The sequence below is a fragment of the Aegilops tauschii genome, chromosome 5 (genome assembly GCF_002575655.3).
Source record: "Aegilops tauschii subsp. strangulata cultivar AL8/78 chromosome 5, Aet v6.0, whole genome shotgun sequence".
Taxonomy (NCBI): domain Eukaryota; kingdom Viridiplantae; phylum Streptophyta; class Magnoliopsida; order Poales; family Poaceae; genus Aegilops; species Aegilops tauschii.
Window position 1 is genome coordinate 318,335,695 of NC_053039.3, and position 21,216 is coordinate 318,356,910.

Genomic DNA, 21,216 nt, shown 5'->3' on the forward strand with positions numbered 1-21,216 from the left:
ATTGAGTTGGCACGGTAAACGTGCACTCTACAAAATTTGAACGAAGCGGGGAAAGTCGCAGTAACCGCCCGAAACCAAAATCTGCGAGATGGAAATCACTACTGCCTATCCATGCCACGCAAAGCCTATCTGCTGGATTTCTATAGGTTTCGATAGGGGTAGGTTTGTAATTTCACCCAAACGTGATGTAACCGCCTCTCACCCGAATTCATACACGGTGGGCGCCAAAAGACAGTGTGTCCTCGGCCGAAATCGACTCCCTCCCCGATTCATATTCATACACGGTGGGCGCCAAAAACAAACTCTCGTCGGCAAATATTCGGTGTATGCGAGATTACCGTCCTATCCCCAACCGACTAATGTTGCTGTGATGTAGTAGAAATTTGAAACGGGGGCTAAGTTTGTAAATTTCCTCGCATTTGAGACAAGCGCGCCCCGAATACATGGTTCCCCCCTTCCTCTCTACCTCCCTTTTCCCCATTCGTACTCCGTGGGCGCCAAAACACCCTCTCCACCCCACCCTCCTCCGTCCGCCGCCGTCCGCCACCCCATCCACCGTCGTCCTCCTCCACCATGCCGGAGCTGATACCCTGACGCCGCCGTCTATTACAAGAGATCGACCTCTCTCATCCACGGCTTCGGACCGGGATCCTTGCATCCCGTCCTCTCGCTTCATCCCCGCAGTCATCCACCTTGCCGGCGCCACTCCTACGACCGTCTCCTCCACCGCGCCCTGCCGCCACCGTCTACCCTCCTAGATCTGCTTCCACGCCGCCGACAGCCATCGCTACCGCAGCACCGTCAAATTCTCAGCAGATGCGTACACGGCGCCGCACCAGAGGCGGTACTCTTTCGTATCTGCTCAACTTATTTATCGTAGCAAGAAAATAGATCGCCACTGCTTTACTCCGATTTCTTGTCTTGGTTGCAAAGTTTCCTTTGTCCGATTTGCACCTTCAGATCCGCCATGGCACGCTCAACACTATACTCCCAATGCTTATGGTTTTCCCCTTTTATATTCCACACTAGTTAAATCACAGTAGACTAAATTTCAAAATTGGGTCAGTCGATTTTTCAGAGCTCGCCGGAGTTCGCTGGTGCGATCGAAGGGGCTCGGGTGGTTGTGGGGCCTCGCCGAACAAAGAAAACTCGACGCGGGTGGGGGTTGGGGCGGAGGTGGGGGATGGGGGTGGTAGAGGAACACAGGCGGTGGGGGCCGGTGGTCCGGCCGGCGGCCCGTGCGTGTTCTGTATGGGAAGAATCAGAGACAAGGAAGAAGAAGGGTTAGGAGACGTAGGATCTTCATCCAACCGTCTGAAATGGTCGAGAGACAGCTGGGAGTTGCATTCTTAATGCGCTCTGGTTCATCATGTGTGGGCACTGCGCAACCAACATTTTATTATCCAAAATCTGCTTGCTCTTCTTTACCATGTTCCTCTTCCGTTCTTCTTTAATATGTACTCTCTCCGTTCCTAAATACAAGTCTTTGTATAGATTCCACCATGGACTACATATGGAGCAAAATGAGTGAATCCACACTCTAAAATGTATCTGGATACATCTGTATGTGATCCATAGTGGAAATCTCTACCAAGACTTATATTTTGGAACGGAGGGAGTATGATAGTAGTACAGTATGTTCCTTGTACTGAAGATGAGCAGGGACATTTGCAGTGTAGAGGTCTATACGGTCGGTTGTGATGGACACTTTGAGCCTCTTTGATTCGTAGGATCTTGTAAACATAGGAATAGGATTTGTAGTGGCCTCCCACTTGAATCCTATAAGAATAGCAAGGAAATGCGGGGAGCTGTGTTGCCTTTGAGAGTTACACTGATATTAACAGTACCGCACCTTCACTTGAAGGGAGATGGTATCCGAAGCCTTTCTAGCCGTACCGGCAATACTAGCACATATATTCCAGCAAGTTCCACTTTGCTGATTTTACTCTGATGCTTAAGGTTTTCCCGTTATATCTACACTATGATCTGTGTAGCTGCTTTGTGTCGCACTAGCAGCAGTCCACTCTTGAAGCTAAACACTGCAATGACTTACAAAATTGGCACCAAGGCATTGAGTGCCATTCTGGATGCAATGAAACTCATACGCTCCCCACCTGTTGATTCTTGTTCAGAATATGATCCTAATGACTATTCTAACCTCGAGGAGTCAAAGGCAGATGGCATGTCCTGTTCACCCATCAAGGTGCCTGTTCTAATTTGGCAATGTTTTATTGATTGCAGGTATCTTGCATATGTTGTCTTGCATTTCTTCTACTTTGTTGCACCGCCATCTGCTTAGTTTACTCATCATATATGTCGAGATGCCATGCCCATCCATTATCAATACATATTCCATCTGTCATCATACCATGTTTTTTCACTCAAATGTTGTTCTTGTGCATCAGACATCAAAAAGGAAGAGGGTGATTGCCGAACCTGAAGGAGCACCAGCAAAGTCCTTGAAAAACGTGGTGGTGCCGGAGAAATCAGACAGCACCCCACTTATATTGGCTGTACAACCAGTGACACAAAACGTAGGACCGACTCCAGTAGACTGTACCCATACTTCACTGGCCACACCACTAGCCCCACCACACAGGACCTACACTCCAGCAAAAGGTATACCGATTTCATTTGCCATAGCACCAGCTGTACCACAGAAAAATCCCACTCCAGCAAAAAGTACAGCAAGTCCACCGGCCGAAGACCTATCCCAACTGCAGAGACGGCCAATTCCTGCAGATTGGAACCCCATTCCATTTATTCCCAGTTTAAAAGGCAATGCTTTCAATGTTGTTAGGGACTACGTGCATATATTCCCATCATGGGAAGATTATTGTGAAGACAAACACCATTTTCACATCTTCCTGTCCAACTTACGTGTAAGTGCTATTATTCATGGTTATTATTTTCCTCTTTTCTGCTGATTGAACACATCAATGATTTGCATTACATTGTTGTAACTAGGCGAGGGTCAATCTGGATAGTCATGATGAGCAAAGCTTGCTTGTGCTTTTCAAGGAAGCGTTGCAGCAGTATCGGTGTTACCTGAGGAAATCACACTTTGATGGCAAGTCTATAAATGAATTTCCGGTTAAGTCTCCTGTGCTAAATTTAGAAGACATTGAATGGAAAAACCTTGTTATGCACTGGTCTCATTCCCAGGATGAGGTACTGTCTATGAAATCACATGACAATTTGAACTTCTACTTTTTCGCATGTGCCTTACGGATCTTTTTTGCAGGAAATCTGCTCGAAGAAGAATTCCGGTTTGACAAGAATGACAGGATATCGCAAATATGCTGCCCGCTGCTTTGCTCTTGTTAGTACCTGTTGTCCTGTATCACTGTACTTGCATACATACCTGGTTCATTATGTGACAGCAGTATGCATGATAGCTTGCTTATCAATTGTTCGCTCCAAATTATCTGATCTGTATGAATGGTTACATTAGTGTAGAATATATCCAATGCCAATGTTTTTTAGCTCTGCATTGTTCTTGTAAGTACATGCTGTCCTTTATTAGTGTACTTATAATGACAGGTAGTTTTTCATGTACCATCACTCTGCAGCTTATTTTCCTTTGCCCTCCATTTTCTACACATCAGATCTATATTTACTCTTACCATAAGGTTGGTACTGAAGAAGTTTAGCTGTGCATTGCTCTTGGCTATACCTTTTGCCTGTATCGCTGCACTTACATTTATAGCTACTTGGTTATGTAGCATCACTCTTCATCTTATCTTAAATATTCTCCATTTTTTCGTATATTATCACATCTATATTTACTCTTAACAAAATGTAGAATAAAGGCAATGCTTTTGAAGAAGATTCTGTGGTAAAATTCTTGAATTGCCCCCCATCAGCATGGACAAGGCCTTTATAGAGCCTGTCTTCACCAATAATGTAAGTTTGTCCATCTCAAGCCTTCAAACTTTGTTGTATATATTTGGTTAGGCATGACTGCAACAGCTGTTTATTTTTGGTGTTTGCATCAAATTGCTTGTTTAAAGTTTATTATGTAGTTCATAAACAAAAGTTTGTCCTTTCTCAATTTAAGTTTTCAGTTGTACAACCAAGTAATCTTCTTCATACCATGTAAATTAAACTATACAGAGCAAGTGATCTTCTTTTGCACTGCATGTATGCTTCTGTTCTTCATCCGTAATCCAGTGGTGTGGTGAACCTACCCACTACAACACAATGTCATATTCTGCAATGTCTTAACTATGAACAATGTCATATCATTCTACTATTATTTAAACCATCTCTTTATTTGCCAATCTAAAATGGTATAAATTGACAGCACACTAACCATTGATACTTATGAGTTCTTGATATGTAATCCAGTGGTGTCGTGAAGCTATCAACTCCTTCACAATGTCATTTCCTGCCATGTCTTGACCTGAACAATACCATATTGTGTTAATGCAATTTTAAACTGTGTCACTTTATTCGTCAGTAAGAAATGTGATGAATTGTCAGCACTGATACTTTTATGTGCAAAACCTGTCATATGTCTGCTTGTTTATCTTTCAGAGTGAGGAAGATATAAGTGTTGAACAAGCGCACTCTCATCATTTTGCTCAGCTGCTTGCGCTGCAGCTCCCCAGCAGGGCTAACCTTTCTTGAACTCTATTGAAGTGCTGTCAGTTTTGTATATTATTTTGTCGGCGTGTTTATTTGCACTGGTGGCGATATTTGATGCCCAGTGTATGTAATCTGCTGTCTGCTTGTGCTTTATTATCATAGTGGCGAACTTTGATGCCCAGTGGATGTAATATGTCGTAATTTCTTTATTGTATAGTCTATGTTTTTTCTTATTCATGATGCTGCAGTTATTTTACTGTATATATATCCTGTCTTTGCAGTAAACCGGCCAAACCATAAAATTACGGTACATAATCGGGCCGTCATGCAATCACGATGTAGGTTGGGCCTGAAACGTGCCGAACAGCTCACGGGCCGGCAGCAGCCCGAAATGAACCCCGACCCATGATTGTGCAAATCAAATCACGGGATTTTAACAAGCCAAAATTGTCTTTGTCCTTGTTTGGCCCAATCAGATATCGGCTGCGAGCAGGCCGGATGCAAACCGGGCCGTAGTTAGGCCCAACTATATGACGGGCTTTTAATAGGCTGAAATTAATATAGGGCCAAAATGTTAAACGGGCCCTTAATAGGCCAAAACTAATATCAGGCCGAATTACTAAGTGGGCCTTTAGCAAGCGGGCCCAAAAGCATAGTGTCCAGTTGATGGGCCGAATCTGATATGGGCCATAATTGAGCCCAAAGCCTCTTAAAGGGCCGGACCTGATCTGGGCCGTAATTTGGGCCAGAACGTGGTAGGCTTTTAACGGGCCGGATCTCATATGGGCCACTATTAGGCCCGGAGCGTGGCAGGCCATTAATGGACCGGATCAAATATGGGCCGGCATTTGGCCCAAAACATGGCAGCCAGTTAATGGGCCGGCCTACTAGGGTCCTCAAAATCTTGTGGGCCTATAGCTGGGCCGGCCCATTAATGTCGACGAAATCTCGTGGGCCTTTAGCTGGGCCAGCCCATTATGATCCGCAAGAATCTTGTGGGCCTTTACCTGGGCCGGCCCATTATGGCACACAAAAATCTTGTGGGCCTTTACCTGGGCCGGCCCATTATGGCCCACAAAATCTTGTGGGCCTTTAGCTGGGCCAGCCCATTATGGTCCGCAAAATCTCATGGGCCTTTAGCTGGGCTGGCCCATTATGGTCCGCAAAATCTTGTGGGCCTTCAGTTGGGCCGGCCCATTTAAACTTGATGGGCCGGTCCACGTGTCAACATATCATAGGCGCGTCTCGCCCATTGGATGAGTGACACCTGTGCCAATGCGGACCTGACACGTGTCTCCTCCAGCCAATGATGATTTTACATGTGGAAAATCCCCATTGGTCGGGGCTGTTAACGGGTTATCGGATCCAAAACCCGACCCGATAGCTTAACGGTGTTCCGTTACGGTGGATGCCACGTGTCGGTCACCATGGACGAAAGCACTTCTGCGACGCGCGATTTATCGTCATGGAAGTGGACACTTCCGTGATGATAATTTTGGTAATGTCATGGAACACTTCTACGACAGCACAGGTATGACTATCTTGATTCTGTCATAAATTTGTCATGGATGTACATGCATGACAAAAAACGCGACCTACTGTGACAAACACGTATCATCACGGAAGTGTATTTTTTTTGTAGTGCCAGGAGGAGAAGAAGGAGCAGCAGGCGGGCCGGAAGCAGCATCTCAGGAAATCAGCGCCGACCAGCCCCTCGTCATGATCATGGGTGGATCTCCCTTCTCCCGACGGGCGTCGGTTCGTCGTCGTCGGGAAGGGCGCGGAGGATGTCGGCCTTGCGCAAGGGGGAAGTCTCCCCCATCCCCTCGGGTGTCGCCTCCGAGTCGTGCTCCTCGTCGTCCTCCTCTTCCTCATCCTGGCGAGAGTCGTCAGAGGACAAGTCCACCGGTGCCGCCGCAGCCAAGACAGCAGGAGGCGCTGGCGGCACCAGTCTGCGCCCATCAAAGGTGGGCATGGCGACCGCAACCTGCGCCCCATCCTTGCGGAGGAACAAGGGAATGAAGGCGCTCGGCGGGTATTCCTGGTCGTCCCCGACCAGGAGGCGGAGAGCCACGGCCAACTCTTCGGCGGGCAGGGCTGCCAGGCTCAGGCAAAGCTTGTCCTCTTCACCCCAAGCGTCCACAAGGGCGCGTGCGCGCCTGAAGCGGGGCCATGCGCAGCACCAGGAATTCCCTCAGGAGCATGGCCCCCGTCACCTTCGCCGCCCCCGCGTTGCCCGGCTTCAGGTCGGCGTTCATCTTCTCCAACACCGGCGCCGCCCAGTCGTCAGTGAGCTTCACACAAGACCACCCCGCGTCAGACTGGGGCATCTCCGTTGGCAGCACCAAGCGTGGGTGGACGCACTTGGCGTCCATCATGACCCACTTACCCCTAGCTGTCGGCCTTCTTCCCGGCCTTCGAGATTGAGTTGGCCTTGCCGGCTGCGATAAAGTTGGCGCACCTGGAGGTACGACCATTGTTGATGCGAAGGAAGAAGAAGTGGTGCAGCAGAGCCACGGACGGCATCACGCCAAGGTACGCCTCGCAGTAGAAGGCGAAGATCGATAAAAGGAGAACAGAGTTGGGATGGAGATGCAGCGCCTGCAGCCCGTAATGGCCAAGGACCTCATAAAAGAAGTCGGAGAAGGGGGGAACCAGCCCCACGACGATGCTACTCATGAAGAAGGGGAAGAAGGTGCTTCCCTCGGGCTCTGGCACGGCAGAGCCAGCCCGGAGCTCGGTCTTCCCCCTCTCGTTGCTCTCTTCCGCCGTCAGTAGGCGCGTGACGGCGAGGTTCTTCTCCGAGACATTGGGCGCAGCCAGAGCTGGCTCGTACCAGGTGGGCGGCGAAGAATCCTTGACCTTCCGGGGCGCCATTGGTCGCTGATTCGGAAGTGGATGAGAGCAGATCTGGAGATTTCAGAAGCAAGGGGCGAGAAAGGGGATCTGGAGTAAGGCGGAAGGAAGCACTGAAGGCAAGCGTTCCCACGCCAGCCTTTTGTCAGTCGGACAGTTGCCGAGGCAGCGTGGGGAAGCGGACACGCCCACGTCCAATCAACCGCCACGCGTCGACCAAGGCCGCAGGCTGTTGGGGCCCGCGGCGCTCCGCACTTGCCCTTTGGCTTCGCCTCGAAGCCAAGTCCGAGCGCGCCTTGGGCCCGGGGGCTACTATCGGTGTTCCGGGAACGGGGGTCCTCAGACTTGCCTGCCTGCGGCCCATGGCGTGGCTCTGCAAGCGGGCCCATATGGCCCATCTTCACCGGCAAGCACTCAAGACCCTCGCGAGACGGACGACACAAGACCTCCTCGGGAGCGGCCTCACCAGGCTGGCTCACGAGGGGCGGAGAGATCAAGGCAAGGCAAACCTCGCGAGGTTCTCATGACGTGAGCCATGACGACCAAGGCCAGGCGGGCGCCAGCGCTCACAATGTCCTTGCTTCCTCTTTGGTGCTAAGGAGGCAAGCGCATGCGAGGAGTACCGAGGCGTCAAGCAAAGGTTTCCATATCGGTGCAACGAGACCAAGACCAGCAGGACGGCAGGACGGAGGTCACCATGGAGCCCAAGACGGCGTCACCACTAGAGCCTTTGGCAGGCGAAGACTACTTTTGTTAGGATAAGTTGTACTAGCTGTCCCCCTTCAAACTCGGCCGTTGTGGCATCCCTTCCCGCTCAATATTTGGGAAGAGGACCAGGGCCTCTATAAATAGGACTAGCCATCACCGTAGGAGGCAACTAGTCTCGAACTCATTCAGTTCATCCTCACACCCACCAAGCACAAGAACACCTCACCTCAGGAGGCTGTTCTTCCCCTTGTACTGTTCATCCTCAGCCCAAGAGGCAATCCACCACCACCACACTGGAGTAGGGTATTACACCACAACGGTGGCCCGAACCAGTATAAATCTTGCGTCCTCGTGTTCTTTGGGTTCGGCGAGCTAGTCCGTGAGATCGTGGAGTGTGAGAGCGTGGGAGAGGAGAGATCTTCGTGCACACCCCAGTGTTCGAACCTCAAGGGTTTTGCCGGGACCCGAAATCTGACAACATAATCTACAAAGATCTTTATCGGTCAAACCGCATAACAACATACGTTGTTCCCTTTGTCATCGGTATGTTACTTGCGCGAGATTCGATCGTCGGTATCATCAGATCTAGTTCAATCTCGTTACTGGCAAGTCTCTTTACTCGTTCCGTAATGCATCATCCCGCAACTAACTCATTAGTCACATTGCTTGCAAGGCTTATAGTGATGTGCATTACCGAGAGGGCCCAGAGATACCTCTCCGATACATGGAGTGACAAATCCTAATCTCGATATATGCCAACCCAACAAACACCTTCGGAGACACCTGTAGAGCATCTTTATAATCACCCAGTTACGTTGTGACATTTGATAGCACACAAGGTGTTCCTCCGGTATTCGGGAGTTGCATAATCTCATAGTCAGAGGAACATGCATAAGTCATGAAGAAAGCAATAGCAATAAAACTAAACGATCATAATGCTAAGCTAATGGATGGGTCTTGTCCATCACATCATTCTCTAATGATGTGATCCCGTTCATCAAATGACAACACATGTCTATGGTCAGGAAACAGAACCATCTTTGATTAACGAGCTAGTCAAGTAGAGGCATACTAGGGACACTCTGTTTTGTCTATGTATTCACACATGTACTAAGTTTCCGGTTAATACAATTCTAGCATGAATAATAAATATTTATCATGATATAAGGAAATATAAATAACAACTTTATTATTGCCTCTAGGGCATATTTCCTTCACCTCCTATGTTACAAAGTGGGGCATGAATGCCATAATGCCAGCTCACTACTAAGCCTTCACTATGAGAATGATGTTTTGACTGCTTTGCTGCCTGCTGGTCTTCGCATACCCGAGTGAGTCGTACGGTCGAGTGGTGGACTGTCATCCGAGTGGATGGTACGTTGCTTGTCCGAGTGGATAGTATGCTCCTTGTCCGACTGGATAGTATGTCTGTATGAAATTTATCTGGACCCACATGCTGTGTGGACCCCATGCTTTATGATATTTTGACCCTTCATGGGCCTACCTGTTTTGTGTATCCCCAACATTAGCCCCCGAATCGATTGCGATTTTGCAGAACGAGTTTGTGAAAGGCACAATTTGGCCCGAGTGATTATGGAAATACTCGGTACCCGTGATCATGCTTTCAGACAACCAAGGTTTGAACAAAATCTCAATGGATTCCGGCATTGGGCTTCCCGACTGATCTGGGGTAAGTGCCCGTGAGGAGCAACTTGGTGACATTCGTTCATCTCTCGGAAGAGGTTAACTCGTGATTAGAGTATGGGTGTATCATTAAATCTGGGCAACAAGATTGACGCATGGACTGCTGTCTCGGAGAGATGCCATTCTTATCCTGGAGGAACGTCAATACGAGTCGGTTCGAGATCCAAACTTATGAGTTTCACGCTTTGAGTCCTAGAAGAAGGCTCAAAACAGGTCCATGGAGGAGCGCTAAACTCACCTTATAGCAAAAAAATTTGGTAACCGATGGGAGCTTTAGAACTTGTTTGTTTGTTGTTCGCCACTCGGACCGGTCAGGCCGTACCGAGTGGAGATTACTCCAGTGAGGGCACGCTGAGTGCACCCACTGGGTGTAGTCCCCGAGACCGCCGTCGACTGCGGGCAGTCAGCGGGGGTGTGAGAGAACTAAAAATCTTCTTAGCTGGTACTGATAGAACTTGTTCCTCTCCGACTCGGAGGTCGAGTAGTACTTGAGGATGTGGTACTGGTCTAGCTTGCCCTTCCTCGACTAGGAAGTCGAGTAGCACTTGAGTGATCTGGAGCTGGTCTTGCATCGAGCAAAATGTTTCTTTGTGAGTTCTCTTCTAGTGGGGGCACGCTGAGTGCACCCACTGGGTGTAGTCCCCGAGCCTCTGTCGGACAAGATGAGTCGGGCAGAGGGTTTAAGTCTCTTGGTAAACCTCCATGCAGTCGGCACGGTAAATATCTTTTAGTCTGAATTGAGTCAATCGGATGGATCTTCAGGCGCTTGGCATGGTAAATAACCTCAGCCTGGAGCTGATTCAGTTGGACTGATCTTCATGCACTTGGCACGGTAAAGACAATTCAACCTGGAACTAGATCAATCAAGCGAGTCTTCGTGCACTCGACAAGATGACTCCAGGTAATGACTTAGGCGATCATCCGAGTGGACGGTGCTACCCTTATAGATCTTCGGTGGACCGAGCATGTATGGTCAGAAAAATATTCCTGATGTGATCAACATGTTGATCAAATGGGCGTAACCCCTGAGGGTCACATGGCCCAAAGCTGTGCGCAGCCCCCGAGTGATACTTAAAAGAGGTAAGCTTGCTACAGAGTGTGATATGAGATTTGATCATATGAGTAACTTAGTCGTTCCCGTGTTGGGGTGTAGTGGTGAAGACATGTCCAACTGATGGTGACGCGCGGGGCGGCTGGGGGGCGAGGATGTGTACAACCGAGTGACGACGCGCGGGGCGGCGGAGTGGTGAAGACGTGGACAACCGAGTGGCGACGCGAGGGGCGGCCGAGTGGTGAAGTCGTGCACAACCGAGTGGCGACGCGCGGGGCGGCCGAGTTGTGAAACGTGCACAACCAAGTGGCGACGTGCGGGGCGGCCGAGTGATGAAGATGTGCACAACCGAGTGGCAACACGCGGGCCGCCGAGTGGTGAAAACATGTACAACTGAGTGGCGACGCGCGAGACGGCCGAGTGGTGAAAACATGCATGATACCACAAGTATAGGGGATCGCAACAGTTTTCGAGGGTAGAGTATTCAACCCAAATTTATAGTTTCGACACAAGGGGAGCCAAAGAATATTTGAAGGTATTAGCAGATGAGTTGTCAATTCAACCACACATGGAGATTAATTATCTACAGCAAGTAATCAGTAGCACAGTAATATGATAGTTTTGATAGTAGTAACAGCAGCAACGGTAACAGTAACAATGCTAGCAATAATTTTGTAGCAAGTGCAACAGTGATGATAGTAGTAGTAACTTAGCGGAAACAATATAAGATAGATTTGTAGGCATCAGATCGGTGACTTGTTGGATGATATTCATCATGTGACAGTTATAACCTAGGGCAATACGGCCCTAGCTCCAGTTCATCGATATAATGTAGGCATGTATTCCGTAAATAGTCATACATGCTTTATTAAAAGAACTTGCATGACATCTCTTGTCCTACCCTCCCGTGGCAGCGGGGTCCATATTGGAAACTAAGGGATATTAAGGCCTCCTTTTAATAGAGAACCGGAACAAAGCATTAACACATAGTGAATACATGAACTCCTCAAACTACGGTAATCACCGGAAGAAGTCCCGGTTATTGTCACTCCGGGGCTACCGGATCATAACACGTAGTAGGTGACTATAACTTGCAAGATCGGATCTAAAACATGGATATAATGATGATAACATAAACAGTTCAGATCTGAGTTCATGGCACCCGGGCCCAAAGTAACAAGCATTAAGCATAGCAAAGTCATAGCAACATCAATCTAAGAACATAGTGGATACTAGGGATCAAGCCCTAACAAAACTAACTTGATTACATGGTGAATCTCATCCAACTCCTCACCGACCAGCGAGCCTACGAAGGAATTACTCACTCCCGGTGCGGAGCATCACGGAATTGGCGATGGAGAAGGGTTGGTGATGACGAAGAACGAAGATCCCCCTCTCCGGAGCCCCAAACGGACTCCAGATCTGCCCTCCCAAGGAAGAACAGGGCTTGGCATCGGCTCCGTCTCGTGGATCGTGATAATTCTTTCTCCTTGATTTTTCTCCGAAAATAGGATTTTATAGCGTCGGTTTCAGGGTCAGCGGGGCCTCCAAGTGGGTACAACCCACCTAGGCACGCCAGAAGAGGGGCGCGCACCCTGGTGGGTTGTGCCCACCCTGGTGCCCCTCTCCGGCAGGTCTTGGCTCCAGAAATTCTCTTTTATTATATAAAAAATCCTCGCGAAGTTTCATTCCATTCTGAGAACTTTTATTTCTGCACAAGAACAACACCATGGTAGTTCTGCTGAAAACAGCGTCAGTCCGGGGTTAGTTTCATTCAAATCATGCAAATTAGAGTCCAAAACAAGAGGAAAAGCGTGAGAAAAGGTAGATACGTTGGAGACGTATCAACTCCCCCAAGCTTAAACTTTTGGTTGTCCTCAAGCAATTCAGTTGATAAACTGAAAGTGAGAAAGAAAAACTTTTACAAACTTTTTTGCTCTTGTTTGCATAAATAAGCTTAAACAACACCCAGGTTTTCAGCCAACATTATAACTAACCATGTCAACTCTTAAAGATTATAATGGCTCGTATGAATAACATAATCGGCTAGCAAGCAATAATAAGATATCTTAGACATTGTCAAAAGAACCATGATATAATATGAAAATAGTGGTATCTCGCTAGCCCTTTCTGAGACCACAAAACATAAATGCAGAGCACCTCCAAAGTTCAAGCAGCGACTAAACATTGTAATTCATGGTAGAAAAGATCCAGTCATGATGCACCCAACATTAGCTACACACAATGCGTAAATCATGACAACTGTGCTCCCTCAGTTTCTGGCGCTTGTTTTAGAAGGTGGTGACACAACATAAAAGTAAATAAATAGTCCCTTCACAGAGGGAAGCAGTGATTTGCAGAGGTGCCAGAGCTCAATTTTCAAAACAGAGGTAAATGATTATTTTGAGACATGCACCCTTCTTATTCACTTCACGACCATCAGTTTTCAACATCTTCCATGCTAAGCACGCTAGTGGCAGTTCCCAAGCGATAAAACTAAAGGTTTTGACTCCATTGAGATTTTTTGTTTGATTATTTCATAGATGAACTCTTTTTCATGTTTGCAGTTTGGGACTGGGCATCCCTATTACCGCCCTTTTCTCGTGCTATGGTGAGTGAATAAACACTCGACCTAAGAATAACCCGCAGCATGGAAGATACCGACCACCTCCTATCGTTTCATGAACGATCCAGGAACACAAAAGGATAATTTTTAGAAGTTTTTTTAGAGGTGGCACATGCAAATTTACTTAGGATGGGAGGGTAATACCGCATATAGGTAGGTATGGTGGACTCATCTGGAATAACTTCGGGTTCAAGGTTTTTGATGTACAAGCAAAATTCCCACTTAGTACAGGCGAAGGCTAGCAATTTAGATTGAGAAGCGGCCAACTAAAGAGCAACAACGATCATAACCATGCATTGTGCGTAAGTAACATTGGACACTAGCATGAATAGGATATGGACACCATGAACATAAATATCATAGAGGCTTTGTTGGTTTTGATTCAACTACATGCATGAACATGTGCCAAGTCAAGCCACTCGAACATTCAGAGGAGGATACCATATCATCATACTACATCACAATCATTTTAACGCTATGTTGATATCCAAGATAAACCATTATCAACTCCCAGCTACTTATGCATGGCATGAGAAATTATAATCTCTAATTGTCATTGCAAACATGTTTAATCATAATGGGCTGAATCATGGATACTAGGTTAAACATATTTACACAAACATAACAAGTCGAGTTCATACCAGTTTCTCTCTGCCACGGCCAGTTCATCGAATGCCATCATTATTGCCTTTCACTTGCACGACTGAACGATATGAAAATAATAATAGTGCAAGAATGCCGTGGACTAAGCTGGAATCTGCAAACACTTTATTCAACAGGAGAAGACAAGGTAAAATATGCTCTTTATTAGTTCAACAATTATTCATATGAGAGCCACTCAACATTTTCATCGTGGTCTTCTCCTTGGTACAACTCGAATAAAAAGAAAAAGAAATTCAGAGAAACACACTGAAATATTTTTGGATTTTTTGGTTTTCTTCAACAAGCAAATAAAAAACAAAAACGAGAAAAACTATTTACATGGGAAAGCTCCCAACAAGCAAAAGAAGAACAAGGAAATATTTTTGGATTTTCTTTTTAGTACTACTACTAAGCATGCATAGAAAGTAAATTACTACAGCTAATATTCTTGTTTTTCCTAAAGTTTTTCAAACACACAAGAAGAAAGCAAGAAAATGAATCTAAGCATGGATGATACAATGAAAAAGTGTGAACACCGACAAATAGAATGATATGCGTGAACATGAATATAATGTCGGTGAGAAACACATACGCCCCCAAGCTTAGGCTTTTGGCCTAACTTGGTAATCGATCGGTAGCCTGGAGGGTAGTAGGGATCCTGAGGAGTAGGCATCCACTCATCCCACTGCTGAGGCTCCTCCTGTGCTGCCTCCGTAGCAGCCTGAGCGTTCCGGTAGGCGATGATGTCCGCAGGCATAATCCTATATCCGGCCCTTGCAGCAAAATCAAACAAAGCAGGTGCAGGGAAGGGGATAATATCACGAGTTTTAACACTAAAGACCAGGTTATAAGGAATGGGAATGCCAGGAGAGTTATTATCAATGAAATGGTGGTGATCCATGGCTACTCGGTCTAGGTAAACCTTGGTCAGAGGGTAATCATGAGGGCGTATCTCAACATTGAAGCGAGCCGCCAAACCAGTAGCAAAAATCCCACCATGTATTTCCCCCAGGGATTTATTAAGATGCAGGCGACGATCCACAATAGCTCCCAAGCAATAAGTGTTGTCACCCTCCAGTGCCCATCGTATAACAGAAAAGTCTGGTGCGCTAAGCGCACCTACTTTCTTTCTAGCAAGCAGACACTTAGCAACAAATAAAGCAAAAAAATGTATAGCAGGAAAGTGTAAGCTAGCAGCCGTGGTGGCTGACACCCCTCTCTCATCTCTCACTGTCAAAGTGCGATAAAAGGCCTCAAACCCAGCTAGCCTAGGCTCAGCTAAACTCCCATTAGAAGGGAGCATGCATATGTCGCAAAATTCAGTAAGTGGTATCTGATGATTTTCAGCATATAAATCAAAGCTCACTTCAGGAGGATTATTTCTAGGCAGGAAAGTAAAACTCTGAACAAAGATGTTTGTGAGGATTTGGTGCTGGTCACACTCATCTATGATGAAGTCTGTGAGGCCGGCATTAGCAATATATTGTGTGAACTCCTGAAGAATTCCAGCCTCTTCCAGGAACGGGGTGTGCGGCCATTCGCACGGCCGTACCGCCGCCAACCTCCGAGGGTGGAGATCACTTTCAGAAGACTCCCCAATAACACCCTTGGAGTTCTTCTTAGAGCCAAACTTCCTGAAGATATTCATGTCCGCGTACAATTTTCTGAAAATAAAAAAATTTGAGATGACAAAAAATTGTCAACAAAACTTTATAAAATTGATAGCAACTACTAATAGGGATACATAGAGGCCATAGCAAGCATACAAACTACTTAGAACACTAAGAATTTAACATGCAAGCACATCTACAACAACACCAAGAGTAGCTAATTATTCAAAGTATAAACCACTAAAGCAAAAACTAATTGGACAAATGGTGGAGTCACATACCAAGTAACAATCCCTCGAAACAGTTTTGGAAATGGAGCTTCGAGCAAAGAGATCGAAATCCACGGGTTTGAGCTCAAGAACACAGGAAAGAGAGCAATGGAGATTTTTTTCTGGAGGTAAGTGATGATGTGGGGTGAAGAGATAAGTGAGGGGGCCCACGTGGGGCCCACAACCCACCAGGGCACGCCTGGGGGTCCTGGCACGCCCAGGTGGGTTGTGCCCACCTGGTGCACCTCCCTCTGATATTATTTGCACCAGAAATTTAGAAATATTCAGAAAAAAATCATGTTCAATTTTCAGGGCATTCTGAGAATTTTTATTTTTGGGTCTTTTTTTATTGCACGGGAAATTCAGAAAACAGACAAAACATGGCATTTTATTTTATTTAACTAACAAAAACATAAAACAAATGATAGGGACAAAAGGTAGTGCTTACTAAATTCATCAACTTCATACCGCTAAAAAATGATTCATTAATAAGGTTGATCAGGTCTTATTAACAACCACTTTCGATTAGCATGAAACAGAAGAACTTTCGTAAATCACTAAGTTACCTCAATGGAGATATGAATGTCCCCAATAATAAGCATTTCATATTTCTTTTTGACAGTAGGTAGAGGTATTTGAAAACTTGCAATAGTGATTGTAGGAGATTTTTCAATAACGTTAATACCATTCACTTGGAATTGTTTCTTCGGAAAGTGCATCGTATGCTAATTACCATTGATATGAAAAGTGACCTTGCTTTTATTACAATCAATAACAGCCCCTGCAGTATTCAACAAGGGTCTACCAAGGATAATCGACATGTTGTCGTCCTCGGGCATCTCAAGTATAACAAAGTCAGTCAAAATAGTAACATTAGCAACAACAACGGGCACATCCTCACAGATACCGATAGGTATGGCAGGTGATTTGTCAGCCATTTGCAAAGATATTTCAGTAGGTGTGAGTTTATTCAAGTCAAGTCTTTTATATAAATTGAAAGGCATAACACTAACACCATCTCCTAAATCACACAAAGCAGTTTTCACATAATTCTTTTTGATAGAGCAAGGTATAGTTGGTATTCCCAGATCTCCAAGTTTTTTAGGTACTCCATCCTTAAAAGTATAATTAGCAAGCATAGTGGAGATTTCATCTTCCGGTATTTTTCTCTTATTTGTGATGATGTCTTTCATATACTTTGCATAAGGAGGCATTTTCAAGATATCAGTCAAGCAAGTACGCAAAAGACCGGCGTCAGCATTTTAGCAAAGCGTTCAAATTCTTCATCATCTTTCTTTTTAGTTGACTTGGGTGGAAAAGGCATAGGTTTTTGAACCCACGGTTCTCTTTGTTTACCGTGTTTCCTAGCCATGAAGTCTCTTTTATCATATCTTTTATTTTTAGGTTGTGGGTTATCAAGATCAACAGGTGGTTCTATCTCAACATCATTATCTGGTTCTTTTTCATTACTTGTTTGAGTGTCTTCATGAACCTCATCATTATGTTTTTCATTATCACAAGGTGAGTGTTCATTACCAGACTGAGTTTCAGCATCATAGACAGAAGTTTCATTATCATTACCAGGAGGTTTTTCTATTTCAGGTTCACTAGAAGTATGCAAAGTCCTACCATTTTTCTTTTTATTTTTCTTTCTAGAAGGACTAGGTGCACTAGTGTTATTTCTTTGTGAATCTTATTCAATTCTTTTTGGGTGTCCCTCAGGATAAAGTGGTACCTGAGTCATTTGACCTCCTCTAGTTGCGACTCTAACAGCAATGTCATGCATATTATTATTCATTTCATCAAGCAATTCTCTTGCGATTTAGCAACTTGTTCTAACTGAGTTTGAACCATAGAAGCATGTTTTCCAACACCTCTAACGTCATTTGAAATTCTAAATAACAAGTCACTCAAGCGAGCAATCATATCAGAATTATATTTCATCTGTTTCATAACATTTGCATTGAAGTGATCTTATTTTCTAATGTAGTTTTCAAACTCATGAAGGCATTGGCTAGGATGAATATTGTGAGGATTATCATTTTCACTGAACTTCATAAGATAATTTACCTCTACCACCTTAGGCAATGGTGGTGTATTAAGCCCATGTATTTCTTCAATAGGAGGTAAATTTTTAACATCCTCAGCTTTAATACATTTTTCCTTCATAGATTTCTTTGCCTCTTGCATATCTTCAGGACTGAGATATAATATACCCCTCTTCTTCGGAGTGGGTTTAGGCGGTGGTTCAGGAAGAGTCCAATCATCATAATTTTTCAATATATTATTCAATAATTCTTCAGCTTGTCCAACAGTTCGTTCCCTGAAAACACAACCAGCACAACTATCTAGGAAGTCCCTAGAAGCATCGGTTAGTCCATTATAGAAGATATCAAGTATTTCATTTTTCTTAAGAGGATGATCAGGAAAATCATTAAGTAACTGGCAAAGCCTCACACAAGCTTGTGGGAGACTCTCTTCCTTAGTTTGCACAAAGTTAAATATTTCCTGTAAGGCAGCTTGGTTCTTATGAGCAGGAAAATATTTTTCAGAGAAGTAATAAATCATATCCTGGGGACTACGCACACAACCAGGAGCAAGAGTATTGTACCAAGCTTTAGCATCACCCTTTAATGAGAAAGGAAATAATTTGAGAATAAAGTAATAGCGAGTTTTCTCATCATGAGTAAAAAGGGTGGCTATATCATTCAACTTAGTAAGATGTGCCACAACAGTTTCAGTTTCATAACCATGGAAAGGATCAAATTCAACCAAAGTAATTAACTCTGGGTCGACAGAGAATTAATAATCCTTATCATCAATAAAGATAGGTGAGGTAGCAAACTTAGGATCACATTTCATTCCAGCATTCAGAGATTTTTCTTTATACTTGCATAGTAATTTCTCTAGTTGTCTCCTCATTCATAACATAACCTTCCGGTACCTTAGGCAATTCATATCTAGGAAAGCTAGTTATAGCAGGTGTTTCAGGAGTTTCAGTTTCAAGCTCATCATCAGATTCAACAACATCATGTTGTATTACTCTAGCAATTTGTTCATCAAGAAATTCACCAAGTGGCACGTCATCATTAGCAAGCAAGGTACTAGCATCATCATAAGCATCATTCATAGTAGAAGTAGCATCATCAATAACTTGCGACATATTAGAATTGATAGCATGTGGTGGTGTTGCAAGTTTAGTCAAAATAGAAGGCGAATTTAAAGCAGAACTGGATGGCAGTTCCTTACCTCCCCTCGTTTTGAGGGAAATATCTTAGTCTTTGGATCCTTCAAATTCTTCATAGTGATAAATTGATAATAATCCCAAGTGAATCAACAAATATAGCTATGCTCCCCGGCAACGGCGCCAGAAAAAGGTCTTGATAACCCACAAGTATAGGGGATCGCAACAGTTTTCGAGGGTAGAGTATTCAGCTCAAATTCATAGATTCGACACAAGGGGAGCCAAAGAATATTTGAACGTATTAGCAGCTGAGTTGTCACTTCAACCACACCTGGAGATTAATTATCTACAACAAGTAATCAGTAGCACAGTAATATGATAGTTTTGATAGTAGTAACAACATCAACGGTAACAGTAACAATGATAGCAGTAATTTTGTAGCAAGTGCAACAGTGATGATAGCAGTAGTAACTTAGCAGAAACAATATAAGATAGATTCGTAGGCATTGGATCGGTGACTTGTTGGATGATATTCATCATGTGACAGTTATAACCTATGGCGATACGGCACTAGCTCCAGTTCATCGATATAATGTAGGCATGTATTCCGTAAATAGTCATACGTGCTTTATGAAAAGAACTTGCATGACATCTTTTGTCCTACCCTCCCGTGGCAGCGGGGTCCATATTGGAAACTAAGGGATATTAAGGCCTCCTTTTAATAGAGAATCAGAACAAAGCATTAACACATAGTGAATACATGAACTCCTCAAACTACGGTAATCACCGGAAGAAGTCCTGGTTATTGTCACTCCGGGGTTAGCGGGTCATAACACGTAGTAGGTGACTATAAATTGCAAGATCAGATCTAAAACATGGATATAATGATGATAACATAAACAGTTCAGGTCTGAGTTCATGGCACCCGGGCCCAAAGTGACAAGCATTAAGCATAGCAAAGTCATAGCAACATCAATCTAAGAACATAGTGGATACTAGGGATCAAGCCCTAACAAAACTAACTCGATTACATAATGAATATCATCCAACTCCTCACCGACCAGCAAGCCTATGAAGGAATTACTCACTCCCGGTGGGGAGCATCATGGAATTGGCGATGGAGAAAGGTTGGTGATGACGAAGAACGAAGATCCTCCTCTCCAGAGCCCCAAACGGACTCCAGATCTGCCCTCCCGAGGAAGAACAAGGCTTGGCAGTGGCTCTGTCTCGTGGATCGTGATAATTCGTTCTCCCTGATTTTTTCTTCGAAAATAGGATTTTATAGCGTCGGTTTCAGGGTCAGCGGGGCCACCAGGTGGGTACAACCCACCTGGGCGTGCCAGGAGAGGGGGGCGCGCCCTAGTGGGTTGTGCCCACCCAGGTGCCCCTCTCTGGTAGGTCTTGGCTCAAGAAATTCTCTTTTATTATATAAAAAATCCTCACGAAGTTTCGTTCCATTCCGAGATCTTTTATTTCTGCACAAAAACAACACCATGGTAGTTCTGCTGAAAACAGCGTCAGTCCGGGGTTGGTTTCATTCAAATCATGCAAATTAGAGTCCAAAACAAGAGGAAAAGCATGAGAAAAAATAGATACGTTGGAGACGTATCAGTGCACAACCGAGTGGCGACGCGCGGGGCGGCCGAGTGGTGAAGATGTGCACAACCGAGTGGCGACACGCGGGGCGGCGGAGTGGTGAAGACATGGACGACCGAGTGGCTACGCGCGGGGTGGCCGAGTGGTGAAGACGTGCACAACCGAGTGGCAACACGCGGGGCGGCCGAGTGGTGAAGACGTGCACAACCGAGTGGCGACGCGCGGGGCGGCCGAGTTGTGAAGACGTGCACAACCAAGTGGTGACGCGCGGGGCGGCCGAGTGGTGAAGACGTGCACATCCGAGTGGTGACGCGTGGGGTGGCCGAGTGGTGAAAACATGTACAACCGAGTGGCGACGCGCGGGACGGCCGAGTGGTGAA